The 14,986-nt window shown below is 46.5% G+C and overlaps 1 long non-coding RNA gene across 2 annotated transcripts; it reads right to left on the bottom strand.

Annotated features, from left to right (window-relative positions):
* Positions 1-331: 331 nt before the first annotated feature.
* LOC146753412 (uncharacterized) lies at positions 332-12,622 on the bottom strand. Of its 2 annotated transcripts, none has more exons than XR_014939960.1 (4): positions 10,254-12,622; positions 7,669-8,648; positions 4,503-4,940; positions 332-432 (listed from the first exon to the last, which is right to left on the bottom strand). It is a non-coding gene; the product is annotated as an uncharacterized LOC146753412 (long non-coding RNA). The 2 variants fall into 2 exon arrangements; XR_014939959.1 differs by lacking the exon at positions 332-432 and adding an exon at positions 3,932-4,079.
* Between the last annotated feature and the right edge of the window lie 2,364 nt (positions 12,623-14,986).

Genomic DNA, 14,986 nt, shown 5'->3' with positions numbered 1-14,986 from the left:
CGTGGTCACATCTGATTCCAACACGGCACCACAACATTCCAGGACTCAGTGTGGGCTTGGAATTCTATCCTGGTGTGGCAGCGCAATGGGAGGTGTTAGGGCACAGCTGAAGAGCTGACAGACAACGGACGTTTCCAAAGGAGGGTGCCAGATTAACTCTCAGCATTCTCTTGCGGGGCTCTTAGGAATGCTTCAAACCCATTTTCACTGCCTAGCTCATTTCTAGAAAGTCCAGTTGAGAAATGCTCACTTTGTCTGGGGAACGCCTCTATGCATCATGAATGAAAAATAAAATAAAATGGGCACGCGACCCTATGAAACTTACCTCTCTGCTCTTGCTGTCAGCCAGACACCTCAGATGAGCATGACGTGTCCCTGCTCCTGAATGAAGATTCACCCAAGTCTGTGTTCCTCTCTGCTCCATCTCTGGGTCTAAAAGAAACACAGAGATGATTACAAGATCATTTGTGCACACGAAAGACAAGGGTGCACACGAATTCTGTTTAGCAAGAAATACTACAGTCCCAATGGACTGCGGTGGTAGTACTTGAATCCTCATTTGGGGCTGGAGCTCAACAGGTCAACACATCAGAAATAACACAAAGTGCATCTGGAAGACGTGTCTCAAAGCCCAGAAAATCCAACACGGGAGGGGGCTGGACAGTGGACCACAAGTGTCCATTTCCATTGCAGCTCCCTGTAGAGAACAGCACCAATCAGCAGGCGTGAATCAATTCATTCACAAGCTGCACAATGACTCTGTTCTTTACATGATAAAGAAACACACAGAGATTCCTGACCAAAAAGTTGGGAGTTAATAACGACCAAAGAGGTTCCTGTTCCTACGCCTCATCCTCTCACCCCAACTCCTGGGTGATGCCCACAGGCATCAAGTCAGCTCTCAAATCCATTGAACTCCAGTCACAGAACTCCATCAAAAAGGATGTCACACATGTGACACTTACATACATTTTGCATCAGAAACGGTGATGCCAGCAGGAGCAGAGAGGTGACTGTCCCCCTGTACTCAGCACTGGTGAGACCACAACTCGAATTCTGTTTCCAGTTTGTGGCCCCTCACTGCAAGAATGACACTGAGGCATTGGAACGTGTTCAAAGAAGGGCAACAAAGCTGGTGAGGGGTCTGGAGCACAATGGGGCCATATGAGGAGAGGCTGCAGGAGATGGGAATGTCCAGCCTGGAGAAGAGGTGGCTCAGGGGAGACCTCATTGCTCTCTATAACTTCCTGAAGGGAGGTTGCAGTGAGCTGGGGGTCGGCCTCTTCTCTCGTGTCATTACTGATAGAACTAGATGGAATGGTTTCAAGCTGTGGCAGGGGAGGTTCAGGCTGGACATTAGGAAATATTACTTCTCAGAAAGGGTGGCCAGGCACTGGAATGGACTGCCCAGGGAGGTGGTGGAGTCACCCACCCTGGGGGTGTTCAAGTAATGACTGGATGTTGTGTTGAGGGACGTGATTTAGTGGGAGCTAGTGGTAATAGGAGAACGGTTGGACTGGATAATCTTTTAGGACTTTCCCAACCCTGTTGATTCTATGATTCTGTGATTCATATGCTAAGAAGCAAGGAGAGGCTCTTTTGTTAAATCTTTCAGTAGAGAGAAGAGTTGATATTCGCTTCTCCTGACAACAGAAACACGGTACCAGCTTTCTAAGCCAACCCACCTACAGCAGGCAGACAACGCATATGTAAAGGAGCACGCACATCCCCTCCGGCATCACTTGAGATGACAACCCACCTTCAGATCTCTGTGCATTTCCCTTGTTTTACAAAGATGCAGCCTCGCGGCAGCTCCATGGGTGTCACACAAGGCCTGCAGGACCTTCCTCCACAAACCCCATTTGCAGGCCTTGCTCCGTGAGGATTGCCACCTGCCCTCCTGAGCAAAAACAAGCACTAAGAACGAGAGCAAAGCACACTGGATTCGCCCTGGCCTGGCCAAGGCCCAGTCCTACCAGACAGACCCTGGGATGAAAACTACTCCACAAACACCAGATGGACACCAGCAAACAAGAAGTTGATCAGATCCAACCCGAAGCAAGCACCAAGCCTCCCCATAAAGCTCTTTGCCATCTGCTTTGTCATCACCTTTCCTTTCCCTTTCCCTTTCCCTTTCCCTTTCCCTTTCCCTTTCCCTTTCCCTTTCCCTTTCCCTTTCCCTTTCCCATTCCCTTTCCCTTTCCCTTTCCCTTTCCCTTTCCCTTCCCTTTCCCTTTCCCTTTCCCTTTCCCTTCCCTTCCATTCCCCTTCCATTCCCCTTCCATTTCCCTTCCATTCCCCTTCCCTTTCCTTTCCCTTTCCCTTCCCTTTCTTTCCCTTCCCTCCACACCTCAATCCCAAAGTTGTTTCCACACCTGCCAGCACGTGTTACCTCCCACCTGCTCATTGCACAGAGCTTCAACAGCACCAAATTTGCTTCCGGGGTCCTCCTTCAACTCACTGTGCTAACACTCATGATTCAAATTACACAGAAATCCTAGCAGAAGTTCTCAGTGAGAACTGCACCTAACACCCAACACGTGTTCATAACAATGCCTGCATAAAAAGAAGCAGAGATGGCACGGCAGGGCAGACGTACTTGGTGTGCACATCTGAAGCCATTTGAAAACCTAGTTGCTCTTGCTGCAGGACCCCTGTCTTCTGTTAAAAGCTGAATGGTCACAACAACACCTGTTTCCATCAGCTGCCACCATCCAAAGCAGCCAGCCTTCTTACAGTCACCTGGCCCAAACATCCCTTTTGCTCTACACTTGATTCCTGCAAGAGGAGGGAGGCTGGCACGCAAACCATCCTTCCAACACCCCATCCCTGCAGCAAGGGATCACAGCGCTGGCACAGCTGAAACAAAAAGGGTGTGCGAGTTTCCTGTTAGCACTCAGTGTGAACAAATCTACCACTGAGCAAAACCGTGAGCCCCCACTCACCTCAGCACAGGTCAACCTGTAACCCCAGCCTTCCCCTATCCATGTGCACACACACACCCATGTGCCACCCTGCCTGCTTTGCACACTCCCATGCACGCACCACATCGTGTGCCCTCCTTTGCATTCACAGACGTGCGCAAACCATCCCAGGGAACACCTACGTGCCTACACCTTCCACAAACATCCCTTTGTGTGCACCTGTGTGCAGCCCAACTCCTCAGCACACGCACACGTTTGTGCCACCCTGTCCACGCACTCACCATGTGCCCTCCAGCACCCAAGGACTGCAGAGATGCTCCAGATTGAGCCAGAGATGGAATATCACAGTGCTGGGACATGATTGATCACTAAGGAAAACACTTGGAAGCACATTCAATCTGCAGAAGCTGTAATTACTGGGCACAGTCAGCTTTCCTATGGCTCAGCTGGAGTAGGAGGGTGCTCTCACACATCTGCTCAGGGGCTTCAGCTGAGACACTTGCACAATGCTGGGATCATTCTGATGGAAACTATGTCTTCAGATACCATGGTTAAATCCATCCAAAATGATCAAGCGGAGCCTTAGCTCTTGAGCAGCACTTCTTCCCCACCCTTCACTACTCCAAGCAGCTCCAACAAACTTCTCAGAAGAAATCCAGGCCAGCACAGACCTGGCAGACCAGAACCAAGTGCAGCTGGTGGGACTGCAGTGCCCACTCCTTGCTTCCACCCTGCTCCAGGAGGTTAAGGAGTCTGAGCCTCACTGGCCTTTGACAGCTCAAGACTTTCAGCACCTCATGCCAACATTTCTCACTAAGATACACCTCAGGCATTGAATTCTCTTCTCACTACCTCCTCCCAGTCCTTCCCTAGGAACAGAAACCATTCAGATTCTACAGCAAACTACAGCATCTGCACTGCAAGAGCACACTGAACCACCTGCAACAGTGAAACATGGTTTTGGAGAGTGGGTTTGAAAACACACCTTTAGACAGCTGTCTCCCTGTAGCCAAAAGGAAACCAAGCAGCAAAAGAAGAGTCCAGCCTGAAACATGCCCATGCTACTAGCCCAGGTTTTTCACAGTCAATGCAGAATCCATCCTGCTCTTGAGGTGACAAATGACCAGTGGGTCTCCCCTTGCTCCACACCTTCTCCTTCAAAGCCAGAAAAAGAAAGAAAAAACAAGCAGAATAACCCAGACGTACCTTTCCACACATAGAGCAGAAAGTGGAACAGAAGTTGTCTCCTTCCTGAGACATGGTGGGGAGCATCCCAGGGGAAGCCCAATCATAGAATGGCCCGGGTTGGAAGGGACCTCAAGGATCATAAGATCAATCACCTCCCTGTCCCTGCTGGCCATCCCCTCTTCTGATGGAGACCAGGGGACCATTTGCTCTCTGAGCTGCAAGAGCACGCTGATGGCTCACATTCTGGTTTTCATCCACCAGGACCCCCAGGTCCTTCTCTGCGGGGCTTCTCTTAAGGACTGCTCCTCCCAGGCTGTAGAAATGCCTGGGATTCCTCCAGCCCAAGTGCAAAACCTTGCACTTTGCCGTGTTCAACCTCATTAGACTCACCTAGGCCAAACTCTCGGCTGAGTTCCCTCTGAATGGCATCCCTTCCTTCCACTGCATCAGCCGCACCACTCAGCAAACAGCATCTCTTGGAGGTTGCTCCCCAGTTGAGACTGCCTCAGCTTTCCAGTCAAGGCATTGACATTGGTGACTTTCCCTTTGCTAATATCCTTTGACTATTTACCACCATCTTGGTTAACACCTTTATATTAGCCACCCTTACAGAGACCAAAAGGGTTTGGGCTTCCAAACTCTCAGCAAGCATTTGGATCAGACAGCTTCCTGCTGGGGAGCCCCCTGCATCACTGCTGCCTCCTCTGGTACTGTACCCACAGATGCTTCAGAGCTCATTAGCATGGACTTCCTTCCTCCCCTCAGCAGCTGCTCCTGCATTCACCTTCATTCCTACTCAGATACCGGCCGCTTCCAGCACCAGCTGACCTGCAAGACACAGAAAGGAAAGGTGGGAGTCATGCAAACGCACAAGCCCAAGGCTGCGACACCACCACGTATGGCAGCCTCGGGAAGTCAGCTGCAACTGCAGCCTTTGTCAGAATGGAAACAGGCACCGTCAATTAAGTGTGACCTCTGAACTCATTGCCACCATCAGAAATAGGCACTGAAATCGCTCACTTCACTGCAGCTGGTTACCTCCAAATACTTGCTGATGGTGTCATCTGCAAACTTGCTGAGGCTGCATTTGATTCCACTGTCCATGTAGCCTAGAAAAATGTTAAAGAACACTGGTCCCAACACCACCCTCCACCTGGACACTGAGCTATTGACTGCAGCTCTCTGAGTGTGACTATCCAGACAGTTCCCTATCCTGCAACTGGTCCATCCATCAAAACCAGTTTTCTCCAGTTTGGTGACCAGGATTAACCTCAGGAACAGAGTTCCTGCATAGAATCATAGATTTACCCAGGTTGGAAAAGACCTTGAAGATCATCAAGTCCAACCGCAGCCTAACAAGTACCCTAACTCTAAAAACCCTTCACTAAATCATATCCCTGAGTACCACATCCAAACGGCTCTTAAACACAACCTGGGACGGCAATTCAACCACCTCTCTTGGGAGCCTATTCCAGTACCTAAAATCTCTAGTACCTAAATGTCTCTAAAAAGAGCACAGGTATTAATCTGACCAGAAAGGTTCCTGTTTGTTCATAAAATGAGCCTTTTTCCGCTCCATCTTGCATAGGCCACTGGGCACAGGGTAGCTGGGAGACCACAGAACAAGTGGTTCTGTGAGCAAAAGGGAAAGCACTGCCTAATCCAACTCCTCCAATCTCTGCGCTCTGCCAGGAGGGACATGTCCAAATAGGGTGGCAGATACACACAGGAGAGAAATATTTCCACTTCCCTCAGCCAACACTGCTCTGAATTTCTATGGGACACACAATTAGATGAAAAGGCATTTGACAAAGAAGGAAATGAAAGAGTTTAGTCTGCTGTGTCATTCTCTCGGTAGACAAAATAACTAACCCTCGCCAGTGTTAGTTCAAAGAATAGGCAGATTTTATCTCCTGACATGAGCAGTAATTCAAAGAAGCTGGTATATGATCCAGTATCCTGCATATTCACTGCAGGCAGGCAAAGACATTATGAGATAAGGGAGATCTACACATCACTTGTTATGAACACCTCATAAAGATAAAACCACACACAATGGGAGAGTTTATGAAGAGGACTACTCTTGGACTGCTTTCCAAGAGGCATCAATTAGTAACTCTCTTTGCTTATTTTTCACACTACTCTACAGTGTTCTCCTGAGCCCCCTTACTCCTGTTGCCAACTGCTGATGCAGGGAATCCTGAGGAACCAAGGATTCATAGTTGTTCCATCAGTAGTCCTTGGTCAGCTCTCCCTCCCTGCCCCTTCTGTTTTGATCCCACTAACCAAATTTCAGTTAGTCTGAAAAGAGGATGGAAACCTCAGCAGCAATTAGTTTCTAAATATCTTGCAATGGGCAGTTTGTAGGAGCCCCATCTCAATGCCCACAGCACAGGAGGCAGGACTGCTTAGCCCATGCACTAGTGCATTTACCAGCACAGATGTAAGCCCAGATCTATGCACACCAAATACAGGCTCTCAGTTTGCACAAGGAGGCATCCACGGAGCTGAAGTATTAGGCAGATATTGTGGTGGGGCAGCAGTTATTGAGACGCCAGACAGAAAGGACACAGATAAGGTGGCAACTCAGCTTTACCATTATCACTGCTGATGGAACATCTAATTTCACTGCTCAAAAGAGAACTTCCATATAACTGGAAAGGATGAAATTCACAGGGGAAACCACACACAGACACACACAAAAGCAATACAAAGGAGATGAAGGATGGTTCACATACTGGTGATTCACTCTGAGACGCAAGCAAATGAAAGAGTATCCCCAACCATTTGCCTCCCCAAATGCTAAATATATAAACTTATTGCAGTGATAGCTCTGCCAGACGTGAGTCATACACTGTAAAACCTTATGGGGTCAATCAGTTTAACTTCAGAAATTCATTACACCACCAAAAACAGACCGGTGTGACCAGGCTGGTTCATTTCAGCTCTTCAAAACTGTTGATAAAACTGCCCGAGAGCTGAAATGCTTACCAGCAAAAGCTAAAAACTGTAAATCAAATGTAATAAGCTGGCTTTGTCTACTGTATAGAAACGATGCCTGAAAAAAAGAAAAGAAAAAAAAAAAAAAAAAAGAACCTAAACCAGAACAAATGGAATGGCTGCATAAAACAGCCAGTACTGAAACAGCAACCCAACCTGGCTGCAGACTGAGAGAGAAAATGAGAGTTCACCAAAGTCATGGGACAGGACAGATGTTCATGTTCATGCTAACACTGAACCCAAGTGGCCACATGAGGACAGCATCTAGTAGGAAATCAGAAAAAAGCATCCTTTCAGACGTCCCTTTGGAAGGTGGCATCTACCAGGGCACAGCAGACCCGTGTGTTCAGTAACCAGTCTGATGCTTCAGAGCCCACTGATGAGCTACAAACTGGGGTTTAACCAGTGCAACACAAGGAGGGAAAATCTGTCTTGAACATAAAGAAGAAAGAGAAAGGTATCCAAAAGGACTAACGAAGAAATGCTCAAACTGCCCAGGAAGCATTTTTTCCTGTGGTGCAAAACACAGTTTATTTGCTCATTCAGGTAAACATACCATGAACCTTTCGGGTAGCTGATGTCTTGTCTTCAGCTGCTTGGCACGTGCATGTTCCCTGATCTTCATATAAACACTTGTGAAAAATGAGACTTCTCTTATTTCCCTGGGAAGTAATGCCCACTTTTTTACTTTGACGGAGCTCCTTCCCATCCTAGAAGGGAAAATATCAAGTCAGATCTCCATGAGTCCTTCCATCTCTGCACTGAGCAAAGGCAGCCTTCAGATCTATGCTTAATTCACCCACTTCCCTAGAATTAATGGAACTGTGCTTACTGGAACATATGCTGAAGCTTAAGCACAGTGCAGTGTTTTCAACATGCAGGAATGGCTATAGAACATGCAGAAATTCTGGCTGATCTATGACAGCTTAAAGCACTGCAGAGGACTGTTAACAAGCCCGTTTGGACATCACCTTGAATAAATGACATTATCCCCAAGTAAGGGAAGGAACAGCTGAGCACCGGGGAGGTACACAAAGTGCCAGAGCAAATTCTCACACTGTCAGGTGCAAAGAAAACTGAGATTTCACCCTAAAACCCAGTTCACAACAAGGCTACAAAATCCTGGCTGAGAATTTCTCTGTTAGAGTTGAAGCTCAAGACTGTGCTCCAACCAACAATATTTTGTGCAGCAAGACTTCAGGAGTTCACAAGAAACCCAAAACAAACTTCCATTTTAACTTGATAAATGAACTCAGGACATAAAACAAACAGTGCTGATCTGGGCAAGTAAAAGAGCATAAAGAAAAGAGAGAAGTACAAAAGCTATCAAGCAAAAGCTCAGACTCGCATCCCTTGGAAGTGAAATTAAAGGCTCTCATTCATTTCCAGACAAGTCAGAAAGGAAAATACCATTACATGCCATACCTTGAACCACTTGACGTCCACCTTGGGCCTGGACAGCTCACACTCAAATGTGACCTTGTCCTTCTGAGTGACGCTCATGTCTGCCAATGGTTTGCTGATTTTCAGACACTTCTGAGAAGGAGAAAGAAGGATGTGGATTTAGTTGGGAATTAGGTCTCTAGGAGCATCTGGCATAAGGAGTAATGAAAGGCAGTGCCTACTCTCCATGCGTACTAGAACTTGTCATTAACAACAAAAAAACCTAGTGTTTTGAGCACATTATCATTACTTGTGCTAGGGGAGGAGAGGGGAAGGGAAAGGGGAAGTCCACGGTCCTCTAAATTCAGGCTTCTTATCCTAAAGCTCAACAGCAAATAGCAGTCCACTTCCCTACATTGCTAGACTCCGAGCATTTAAAGAACATCACCTGACCTCATTATGAGCTCTAACATAGCCAAAGGAATTAATATATTCAAATATTCTCTTGAGTGATGAGAAATATGGAGCATAAGTTCAGACTTCTGCTGTTAAACTCTCACTTCTCTCAGAAACCAGGGTAAGAGTTCAATGCTGTTTAAGATGAACGACTCATATTTTAAAAAACTCATCTCATTAAGGCTTGGATTCCCTACTACAATTAGCTAAATTCCACTTTGGATCATGCTTCACCATGGATCACTTAGGGCTTCAGCCACTTAATGGAACTAACTCAGTTAAAAGTCAGGGGTAAAATAAAAACTCTATTGTCCTAGCAGAGAGATTTGCAATGGAGTAACTTAAGTAAGGATGGGAGACTGAAGGTGCTGGGGAAGACATCCAGGTTTAGCTACAGGGCATGCATGCAGAATCACAATACAAAGGCCAGACAGAGAAATCAGAGCTTCCTGAGAATTAATGGGGTTGTTTCTACATGCCCACCCTATCTGCCAGTGTAAACCCTTCCAGTGAAAAAAAGGAAAGCTACATATAGGTGGGGAGAATTGTTGGTGAAATTATTTGTGATATTTTTGCTAATAATACGCCCAAAATCCTGGAGCAAGACTTCAAGATAAGCAACTCAGTCTGTGTAAGTAGACTTACAGAAGAGAACCATAAAGCTTATGGAAGGGAAATGACAAGTTAATCCACAGCTAAAACAGAGTAGAGACGAATAGTAGGAGCTTGTTTACTTTGCAGAAGTGTGAGCTTTAACCACTGCTGAGCTCCTAGTACAAAAGTCTGAGCCAACAAATTTCACCACCCTGGGAGATGATGGAGAAGAAGAAACCACTTAGGAGCACATAAAAGATGTGTCCCTAAGTGTATGAGCTCCTTTCTGTATGAGCATCTTCAAAGAGCCAACAGAGTCAATGATTTTATTGGAAGCATCAGATTTTATGACTCGCAGGAAGTGATCACCATAACTCACACTCACATCTCCTGCCTGTAGAGGAGATCCTCCTTGCATCTAGAAAGACGCAAGAAGAAAAGAGGCAAAGAAGGGGTAAAAAAAAATCCCATCTTACATTTGGGATGCTTAATTCCAGCCTTGAAGGCTGATTAGCCCACTTAACAGCTGTGCTCTTCAGAAGCAGTTGTTCCACAGCTATTCAGAGAGAAAGACAAGTTTTGTACTTGGTTGTTAACACAGAGAACAGCATAAACACACAAATGAACTCAACTTTGCAGTGTTGTAATGGCCGATGAGGGAAGCCAAGGATCCTTCCACACTGTCAGCCTTCATTTCCAGAGACATACCTTTGGGGGTGATGGTAATGCTGCTCTTGTCATCTCTCGACTCACAGAAGTACTCTCCCTCATCCTCAGCCCGGATCCCTGTTATTGTCAGGGTTCTTCTGACCCCTTCCTCATCAATCTGGAAACATTTGCTGGGTTTGATCTCAACTGCATTCCTGCGCCACACCACCTTCCCTTTGACACGGCTCCCTTCCTCTTCCTCTAAGCCACATAAACAGCTGCTTAGTGCTCCCAAAGCGAATGCTCACTTGTTGTTTCCAACTTGAAGGTCACCTTCTGGCCAGCAGCCTCGCAGATGTATTCTCCAGCATCTTTCTTCTCCAGCTGCTCCACAACCAGACGCCATGTTTTGCCCACAGATTCCATTCTGAACGTTCTGGAGGAGGCAAGCAGTCTTCCATCCTTGTACCATTTTACTTCGCTTGGATCCTGTGCTACTTCACAGCTGAGGGAGGCACTTGCTGCCAGGGCAGCACTCACCTCTTTCTGCACCTGCTCCTGGTTTATAAACACAGGTTTTGGCTCTGAGGGAAGAAAAGAAAAAGTATTGACTGAGGGACTGAAATGAGACCATCTTGCAGGTCTGTATGTACAGCTTGGAACAGGTTTAGGTTACCACTTGTGCCCAAACTAATAACCTTCACTAGAGAATATCAGCTCTTCTGTTGAAACTAAGTGTTAAATCTAGGCAAGAAAGAACCTAGGAGCTGAAGAAACCAAGAGGGTCCAAATACGCCTAGTATTTGAAATGTAGGAGAACAGATAAACCCTAAATAAATGGGCTTCCACTTCTATTAAATGGTTTGCCCTACAAAAGGCTGTAGAAGTGCAGAATATTTCTGACGCACTTACATCATGGACTTCTCTAGTGCTAGCCAGCTTCTAACAGCAGCCCAATTTTGAAGAAGCTTCCTATGCTTGTTTGGGTCCCAGGAAAGATCCCAGGGTCCTGATGTTGATACCAAGACAGAGGCTCCAAGGATGAATGCAGGACTAGTAGGTGTGAGGGGGACTGACATTGCCTTTTATTTGCAGTGGAGACATGGAAGACCACTCATTCAGATCATCCGTGCAAGCATATTCAGGCATACCCAGCTCAGGTGACCGGGAAGGCTCCTGCTCCCCAGCAGTCATGGCAAACCCTTCCAGGACCTGTCCCCTATCTCCTTCCTCCTCGCTGTCACTCTGTGAAGCCTTCTGCTGCCATCCCTTTCCCTTCCTTCATGACTTTCTCCTCTGCATGCTCTCTGAATTCTGAGTGGCAGCAGCTGCCCAGGAGGGTAAGTTCAGCTCAAGTTGCTGTGCTGCTGACCGTTGCAGTACGTGCAATCCCAGGATTCACACCACAGCTCTACCACCAGCACTGCAGTCCACTGAAGGCCAGGGAGCAGGGCAGCAAGCCAATGCAAGAATGCAGTTGATACACTCTACATTTGATCTCCCTGCTTGTATTGACTGTAGAAGCATCATTCTCTCCACCCATCTCCAACAGCCCCTGTTTTGACTGATGGTTTTCAGGGGAGGTTCAAGTTGGATGTTAAGAAAAACTTCTTCTGAAGAGGAATGGTGATGTGGTGGCACAGCTTTGCAGGGAGCTGGTGGGGTCACCATCCCTGGAAGTGTTCAATAACCATGGAGATGTGGCACTGAGGGACGTGGGCAGTGTGCATGGTGGGATGGGTTGAGGCTGGATGTGGGGATCTTGGTGGTCTTTTCCAACAGCAATGATTTGATGAAGATCAGAAGGCTTGATTATTAGCAAGACAACAAACATGGCCTAGACCAACCAGGTGATGCAAAACTTCTCACAAATGCAATGGAGCTTTGGCCCACTTCAAATAAGGATTTCAGCGTGCACCACAAATACTGAGATAATGAGATGGCAGAATCAGCCCTTTTTACTCTAGTTTTCTATAGGTTTCCAAGGTGTGCAGCACTTGTTTCTTTTAAGCAAGAAGGACTAATCTGCATCCCATAATGCTCAACACTGAGCACCTAACATTCACGATGTCCTTAAAATGGGATTGTTCTGTGCTACCAGTGGAACCCTGGGGTAGAGGAACCCTGAAAATCTTTCTGAGTGCAATGGGAAGAGGATTAATTAAGACTCAGAAAGCCAGTGCACTTTGGGAGAAGCTAGTAAGATGAGGATTTCTGTAGTGAAAGAGCCAACCACTCCAAGAGTACTCATAATCCCTCCTGACTTTCACACCACATCATTTTGCAGTGAGGGCTGGACTGGCACGTCATGTTACAGTGGTACACATGAGAAATACAGCAACGGTAGCTAGGCAAGCACTCTCCACGTATGGCAGAGGAGGAGGTATTACATTACCCTGTGCAGCCATGAGGTCATCCGGTCTGAAAGAGAACAGAAAACCTTTGGTATCTGAGGCAAACAGCTAATAATAGCCCTCAGCTAGTAAAATTCAAGTGTAAAAGCACTACATTTCTGGGTTTTCCCCCTACACCTCTGCAATAAGACGTGGGCTGGCTTTGGCTGCTGAGGATTAACTTGGTTGATTCCAGTTGTTGCCATAATCTTTCTGTCATCATTTATATTTCATTTTCTCTGACAGATACCTCCCAAATCTATCCTTTCTGTAATCCACTCTTTGCTGAAACTGCCAATTTCCTGAGCCAAAAGCATGAGCTACACAACTTACGGAACAGATCCAAAGGCCACAGAATCACATCCACGTGGTGTGGGAACAGTGAGAGCTGATAGTTTAGAGTCTACACCACAGGCAGCAGCAAAACTGTCTATTATAGGAGCAGAGATATATTGCACACCAGGGACTGAAGGAGCAGAATGCCCCAAGACGGAGAGAGCAAAGACTGCAACTTTTACAAGGGAACAGAACGCAAGCTATGCCCTGCAAGGACACCAGGTCTGTGTGAGCAGAAAGGCAGTAGACTCCCAGTACAGTTGCTCCTCCACAGAGCTGATCAAATGCCAAACCTTGACCAGGATTAAGCTCCAATGTGTTCACTGCCATAAGAAAGAAGAGGAGAAAACAGATTCCCTGTCCTGATCAGCTCAGAATACAAGACGAGAACTGTAAAGTTAACAGAGAACAAGCTGACTTATGAGCAAAAACCAGTAGAGTGCAGCTACAAATAAAACAGAAGACAAACCCTCGTCATCAGCCAGCTCACTAATGGTCACTCAGAATGCAGCTGATGTGCCCATGGCTATCTGGAGTCTAAGTTAAAATTTAGCGGATCTTGTGCAAAATATACTGACACCAGAGCAATCTCTACTGCAGTTGGAGTGAGAGATCTGCCTCCGTGCTAAACTCTCAGACTAATGAGATACGTACAATTAGAAAGGTATCAATGGATTCATGATTGGTCATTACATTTACAGAACATGGAACGAATGGTTGTCAACGTGGGATTCAACAAACCAAAGGCAAGTGCAATGCCTCTGACTAAAGGTTCTTAGGACACTGACAACCAAACCTTCTCAGTGCAGCCACAGTAGAGATCTGTAACTACTACTGCTGAAATATCAACTGGCAGAGCAGTGTTGCACATTGTACAAATCACAGTTGGACATCCATGGACAGCTGATGATAAAAGTAATTGTAGGGGAAGAGCTGGATGAAATATTGTTAAAAACAAAGAATCATTTTAGCTGCATGTTTGTAAGAATTTATTTTCATCCTCCCCAAAACAGTTTCATGGCAGAATCAAGAGGACACGTTCACACAGACGTTTCCACAGCCAGACTATGGAATAATCAAAGAATATCAACCAAAATGTGTTTCCTACCAGTTACATGAATCTTGAAGGTGAGTTTCTGGCCAGCAGCCTCGCAGCTGTACTCCCCTGCATCTTTCTTCTCCACCTGTCTCACCACCAGCCGACGCTGTTTGCCCTCTGACTCAGCCTTGAACTTCTTGCTCCAGGTGATCAGTTTCCCTCCTTGTTCCACTTCACCTCTGTCTTCTCCTGGGCCACCTCGCAGCTCAGCGTGGCATTTTGAGTCAGTACAGCCTTCACCTCCTTTTGTACCTTGTCCTTGTTTGTAAACACGTCTTCTTTCTCTGCAGGGACATCACAACAGTCACACCGTTTTGCTGTAGTCTGCTGCAGAGCTTACTCCAGCTCCCCGTTTTCACTATACTTGCCCTTCACATTGAGCATTCTGATGCCTCATTAAGACAGGAAAATACTTTCCCCTCTATTTTGCTTTGGGAAATATCACTTCATATCATATCATATCACATCATATCATAACAGAAAGCTAAACATTTCGCAGTCTGATAGCAGATTTGGACATGAGATTTAGAACACCTGCATGCACTGCTGAACCTCCTCCCTTCTCTTTTTTCCTTCTGATGTCTTTCTACATTTCCAGTAAATCAGAAGGGAACGGCCCTCTAGAACAGGTTGCCCAAGGAGACTGTGGATGCTCCATCCCTGCAGGCATTCAAGGCCAGGCTGGATGTGGTTCTGGGCAGCCTGGGCTGCTGCTTGGCAACCCTACACATAGGAAGAAGGGGGTTGGAAACTGGATGAGCACTGTGGGCCTTTGCAACCCAGGCCATTTATCAGTCTGATTATTGGCATTTTCCACCTCATTGTGTCATTCAAATTTTGTAACCAGATCTCTTCAAACACCTCCCCTTTTCTCACTCCTTGCATGCCTGGTGTACAATGGGAAAACATGTTGATGACTTCAGTTCTTCATGGCATCAATTTCTGTTTTAGCATGAGACAAGTCA

Source organism: Coturnix japonica, chromosome Z (genome assembly GCF_054131305.1).
Source record: "Coturnix japonica strain WE chromosome Z, WE-NBRP24, whole genome shotgun sequence".
NCBI classification, from domain to species: domain Eukaryota; kingdom Metazoa; phylum Chordata; class Aves; order Galliformes; family Phasianidae; genus Coturnix; species Coturnix japonica.
The sequence above is the reverse complement of the archived record's forward strand: the minus strand, read 5'-3'. Positions and strand labels throughout refer to the sequence as shown.